This window comes from Triticum aestivum, chromosome 5D (genome assembly GCF_018294505.1).
Source record: "Triticum aestivum cultivar Chinese Spring chromosome 5D, IWGSC CS RefSeq v2.1, whole genome shotgun sequence".
NCBI lineage: Eukaryota > Viridiplantae > Streptophyta > Magnoliopsida > Poales > Poaceae > Triticum > Triticum aestivum.
In genome coordinates this window covers 563392149-563398936 of record NC_057808.1, presented here as the reverse complement: position 1 = coordinate 563398936, position 6788 = coordinate 563392149, and positions in this window count along the sequence as shown.

The window sequence follows — 6788 nt, the reverse complement described above, 5'->3', positions numbered from 1 at the left end:
AATTATCGCGATCCACGAGACGGAGCCGCCGTCACCTCCTGTTCTTCATCGGGAGGCCAGATCTGGAGTCCGTTTGGGGCTCCGGAGAGGGGGATCTTCATTCTTCATCATCACCAACCCTTCTCCATCGCCAATTCCATGATGCTCCCCACCGGGAGTGAGTAATTCCTTCGTAGGCTCACTGGTCGGTGAGGAGTTGGATGAGATTCATCATGTAATCGAGTTAGTTTTATTAGGGCTTGATCCCTAGTATCCACTATGTTCTTAGATTGATGTTGCTATGACTTTGCTATGCTTAATGCTTGTCACTTTGGGACCGGGTGCCATGAACTCAGATCTGAACCGTTTATGTTATCATCATTATATCCATGTTTTAGATCCGATCTTGCAAGTTATAGTCACCTACTACGTGTTATGATCCGGCAACCCCGGAGTGACAACAACCGGGCCCACTCTCGGTGATGACCGTAGTTTGAGGAGTTCATGTATTCACTATGTGTTAATGCTTTGTTCCGGTTCTCTATTAAAAGGAGGCCTTAATATCCCTTAGTTTCCAATATGGACCCCGCTGCCACGGGAGGGTAGGACAAAAGATGTCATGCAAGTTCTTTCCATAAGCACGTATGACTATTTACGGAATACATGCCTACATTATATCGATGAATTGGAGCTAGTGTCGTATCGTCCTAGGTTATAACTATCACATGACGAATATCATCCAACAAGTCACCGATCCAATGCCTACGAATTTATCTTATATTGTTTCTGCTAAGTTACTACTGCTATCATCACTGTTACACTTGCTACAAAATTAATGCTATCACTGTTACTGTTACCATTGCTGCTACTACTACTATCAAAACTATCATATTACTTTGCTACTGATTACTTGCTGCAGACAATTAATCTCCAGGTGTGGTTGAATTGACAACTCAGCTACTAATACCTTCAAATATTCTTTGGCTCCCCTTGTGTCGAATCTATAAATTTGGGTTGAATACTCTACCCTCGAAAACTGTTGCGATCCCCTATACTTGTGGGTTATCATCTCCCGCCTTATCATCAAATGTAAGTCATTGCCGGACAAGCCTTTCGTACATTTCAATCATTCCTTCTCGCTCATATGGAGAATAATTTGAGGTGTTTTTTCCCCGCAGCAACAAGCGCGCCGTCCTTATTGTTCTTTTCCCGCAAGTCTCCCACGCTGTGTATTCCGACTCGTCCAGAAACTACGAGAAGAAGGACACACCCACATAATGGATATTCTGGATGATGCTCTCCACGGCTTCAGCATGAGGGGTGGCCACCTCGAGATCAGGAAACAAAGGAAGAGCAGGCCGACTTTCTCGCATAAAACTAGTTTCTGCGGCATCCATCAACCGACAGCAAGCAAGAACGATTGATTCTACCTCCTGAGGGAGTCCTGGATTAAGGGGTCCTCGGGCGTCCGGGCTCTGTGACATGGGCTGGACTGATGGGCCGTGAAGGTACAAGGTAGAAGACCTTTCCCCGTGTCCTGATGGGACTCTGCTTTGCGTGGATGGCAAGTTTGGCGTCCGGATGTGTAGTTTCCTTCCTCTGTAAACCGACTCTGTACAACCCTAGCCCCCTCCGGTGTCTATATAAACCGGAGGGTTTAGTCCGTAGAGGCTATCAGAAATTACATAGGCTAGACATCTAGGGTTTAGCCATTGCGATCTCGAGGTAGATCAACTCTTGTTACCCCTATACTCATCAAAGTCAATCAAGCAGGAAGTAGGGTATTACCTCCATCAAGAGGGCCTGAACCTGGGTAAACATCGTGTCCCCTGTCTCCTGTTACCTTCGACCCTCCGACGCATAGTTCAGGACCCCCTACCCAATATTTTCTTCTCCATATTCACATGGCCCGCGGCGACGATCTCCACGCCATCAAATACCTCCCCCTAAAACTGAAAGGACCAGCGCGGCACTAGTTAAACAGCCTACCAGAGAACTCTATTGGTAGTTGGGAAGACTTGGAGGATGCCTTTAGAGGCAACTTCCAAGGCACATATGTCCGGCCTCCGGATGCCGACGACCTTAGTCATATAGTCCAGCAACCCGGTGAATCAGCCCGCAAACTCTGGACTAGGTTCTTAATTAAAAGAACCAAATCGTCGACTGTCCGGCGCCGAAGCCCTCGCTGCCTTTAAACACAGCGTCCACGACGAATGGCTCGCCCGACACCTCGGTCAGGAAAAGCCGAAGTCTATGGCAGCTCTTACCGCACTCATGACCCGCTTTTGCGCAGGAGAAGACAGCTGGTTGGCTCGTAGAAGCAACATTACCTGCTACCCCGGCGCCTCCGAAGCCAGAGATGGCAATGGTAGGCCACGACGCAACAAACACAAGCGTCGAAGCAACAATGAAGATACCGAAGACACGACGGTCAATGCCGGATTCAGTGGCTCTAAATCCGGTCAGCGGAAGAAGCCATTCAAAGGAATTAAAGATGGTCCATCTAGTTTGGACAAAATACCTGATCGGTCTTGCCAGATTCATGGCACCACGGACAAGCCTGCCAATCATTCCAACAGAAATTCTTGGGTCTTTAAACATGCCGGTAAATTAAATACCGAACATAAGGGGAAAGGGCCACCAAGCGAGGACGATGAAGAGCCTCGCCCACCGAACACAGGGGGACAAAAGAAATTTCCCCCTGAGGTGAAAACAGTGAACATGATATATGTCACACATATCCCCAAAAGGGACCGCAAGCGCGCACTAAGGGACATCTACGCCGTAGAGCATGTTGCCCCTAAATTCAACCCATGGTCGGCTTGTCTGATCACCTTCGATCGTACGGACCACCCGACCAGTATCCGTCATGGAGGTTCGGCGGCCCAGGTCCTCGATCCAATTGTTGACGGCTATCATCTCACTCAAGTCCTTATGGACGAAGGCAGCATTCTCAACTTTATCTATCAAGACACTGTCCGCAAAATGGGTATTGACCCGTCAAGAATCAAGCCTAGTAACACCACCTTTAAAGGAGTGATACCTGGCGTCGAGGCCCGCTGTACGGGCTCATTAACATTGGAAGTAGTCTTCGGTTCGCCAGACAACTTCCAAAGCGAAGACTTGATCTTCGACATCGTCCCCTTCCGCAGTGGTTATCACGCACTGCTCGGACGTACTGCCTTCGCCCGCTTCAATGCAGTCCCGCATTATGCTTACTTAAAGCTCAAAATGCCTGGACCCTGCGGTGTTATCACAGTCAATGGAAACATGGAACGCTCCCTCCATATTGAGGAGCACACCACGGCCCTTGCGGCCAAGGTACAGAGCAGCCTTATCAAGCCGAACACTTCATCGGCCATCACCCCTCTGGACACTATTAAAAGAGTCCGGTCTACTCTGTAGAACGAAGGCCCGGTCAATCCGGAGCTGGACTAGCAGTTTTGCCTCCGTCCACGGCCACATCTAATCGCGGCATATGTACCGCGTGTGCATAACTACGCACTCAAAATACCCTGGGCGACAACGGAGGCACTCTGCGGACGAGGTCCATAATATGGCTCCACCCTATTCGGACCTTAATCTCCTTCTTCCTTTTTATTTTCTCTATCATATTCCAGGTTCTTTAAAACCTAAATCACTTTACGACGGTACAAGGGCCCTTTCCCAGGCCCCTTCTATATACACGATCGTCGATCCTTTCAAAGGATCCTCCACCAAGGCGAAAAGTGGCGCAGACGTGCGGCAGGGTGTCCAAAGGATCTTCACGACCACCTTCTCTTCGTTAGGACCTGTATACAGCTTTCCCTTGTTCTAAAACTCTCGGTGTGTAAAATAGCCCTGATGCTTATAGCATTATCTGTAAGAGCACGTTTTGTCGTATCAATCAGACTATAATGGAAACAGTTTTTACCAACCCTATTTGGTATTGGTCTATTTCATAATCTGTATTCCCTCTTCACGTCAGATTGGCATATACACTTCGCAATGGCTTATAATGCCAGGGGCTCTATTCGGCCACCAATACTTTCAAAAAAAAAGTCCGAACACTCTCAGAGTGCACTTCGGCGTCCCGAATATTGCACTATATGCATTAGCTCCGAAGCATGTCTTTGGTCAATAGTTGGGTTGCCCGGCTCCTATGGTTACTACCTTACGTTCCGCTCGTTCGGCTAGGGTAGTAAAGGGAGAACTACTGCGATCGTGTTTCCGGTTCGTCCGGTCAAACACCTCATTAGAGAAAGCCGAAAACTGACTGTCATGGTGCGGCAAGAGCTGGTCAGCTATTCGACGACCTAATATAAATCTCTTGCAATTTATTCCGTATTATACGAAGGAGTGGCTTCCATTCAGTCACACGCTTAAGGCATCCCAGTTCGGATAGCCACATACGCACCAGGGGCTAGTACTTAATCCCATCGTCAAACTCCTATGGCTAAGTGAAAGTGCTAAAGCCGCATAATCTGACTGCGTGGTTCGCTATGTAGTCACCTCCTTTACAGACCAAGGCGTTGGGTCAAGGGTGATCATGCGTTATTCCGAACACCCCTGTAGTATCCATGAGGGGGCTGAAGCCGACGACCGGCAAACTTTCAGAATAATAAAATACGGCCCCACAGGAGGTAAGTAGTTCCAGATAAAGGCATAAATATATTACAAAGCCTTGGTTTATAATACAACGTCTGGACAACTTGGATACATTCACTCAAATATGGTATCCTTGGAGCATTGATCCTCTATTAATCGGGCACCCTCCAGGACATCTTCAAAATACCGCTCCGGCTTGCGGTGGTCCTTGCCTTCGGGTGGGCCCTCGATCTCCACGACGGCGGCCTTCATTTTTTCCCAGTGCATCTTGACACGGGCAAAGGCCATCGCGCACCTTCGATGCACGCCGAACGCTTGACAGCTTCAATTCAGGGTAGCACGTCGGCAAGTCACCTCACCAAGCCGAAGTAGCTACTAGGAATGGGTTCGGTTGGCCACAACCGGACTATTACGTCCTTCGTAGCCAGTCCGGACATCCTATGCGGCTCCGCCCATTGCATCATCTGGTTGTTCAACAGCGTCGGACGCTCCTGCGCCGCGAACTGTGACCAGAAGAGCTTCTCCGTCGTGTGCCCCTCCTGGGCCCGGAAGAACTCCGCGGCGTTGGCGGCACTCTTCGGAAGATCCGCAAATGCGTCTGAAGAACTCCACAGTTGAGTGAGCAAGGCATATCTTTAACCGCCAAATATAGTCTGCAAAAGAAAGGGCTTACCAGCCGCTATCTGTTCAGACTGCCAGATTTCCTCACGAGCTGCCCGGGACTCGGTCCGCGCCTCCTTGGCCTCTTGGAGGGCCTTGGCGAGTTCGGCTGCCTGGGCCTTATTCTTCTCCTCCATGGACTCGCACTTGCCGGCGGCGTCCTTGAGCTCTTTCTCCACCTCGGTCACCTTCTCCTTGTACTGGTGGCGGGCGACCTGTTCAGACTTTAAATCCGCAGCCACTTTGTCTGCGGCCGCTTTGCTCGCCTTCGCCTCCTTCTTGGCTTCGGCAAGTTCACTCTTGAGGGTCTCGACCTCGGTTGCGCTGCCTACAATCATACACATAGCAGCACATGAGCTTAAACTCTGAGTTTGCATTTCAATTTAGGCTTGTAAGAGATATTAAAAAACACACACCTTGTGCCTCATCGTACTTCTTGTTAATGCGGTCGATCTCATCATCAGCCAGCTTCCGCTTCCGATTGAGTTCGGAAACTTCAGCAGCCTGGGCAGTTGCCGCCGACAGGGAAGCCTGTTAGCAAATAGCAAAGTACGTCACCTATGATTGTTACTTGATCCTCTGTTCGGCCCTTTTTCAGAACCAAACAGAGTCTCAGGGGCTACTATCTATACACAGGCTTATTTTTTCATAAAAGCGGCCAAGAATATTACGTCGCATACCTCGAAGCCTGTTAGCAGGCTAGTGAAGGCTTCGTTCAGCCCGCTCTTGGCGGACTGAACCTTCTCAACCACCGCACCCATTAGGGCGCGGGGCTCCTCCATGATGGCAGCACGTCGTAGTGCTTCCACCAGTGTATTCGGCGCCTCCGGACTGATGGAGGTCGCCGCCGGAGTTGGCGCTCCCCCCTCCATTGAAGGGGGTTGCTCTCTCGATTCCGGAACCACATGGGTCTCCGGAATCGTGTTCGGCTGGGGGCCGGACTGGTCAAGGCCCCCGTCGTCAGTCTCCATGGGGGTTGTACCCTCATGTTCTCGGCAGCCAAGGCATCACCCTCTGGCGCCGTCTTGGCGGCCTCCCGCACCTTTCCATGGCCTGCAGAGGCCCTTCGGGACAACACCTCGGCGTCATCCGCGTTAGTCGGTGGAGAGGCTGGCGAAGGCGTCTCGCTCTCCACCATCCCTGATGCCAGAGAGTTCCCCTCAGGCAGCGATGGTTGGGGGAGGTCACGACCCGGACTGAGACACACAGCATAACGTGTTATATTAAAAGCATGGAAGGCTGAATACTTGGTATCCTTTGGTACTTACGATTCGGCCAGGGGCTTGGCCCTGGTGTTGGAAATATGCCCTAGAGGCAATAATAAATAGGTTATTATTATATTTCCTTGTTCATGATAATCGTTTATTATCCATGCTAGAATTGTATTGAAAGGAAACTCAGATACATGTGTGGATACATAGACAACACCATGTCCCTAGTAAGCCTCTAGTTGACTAGCTCGTTGATCAATAGATGGTTACGGTTTCCTGACCATGGACATTGGATGTCGTTGATAACGGGATCACATCATTAGGAGAATGATGTGATGGACAAGACCCAAT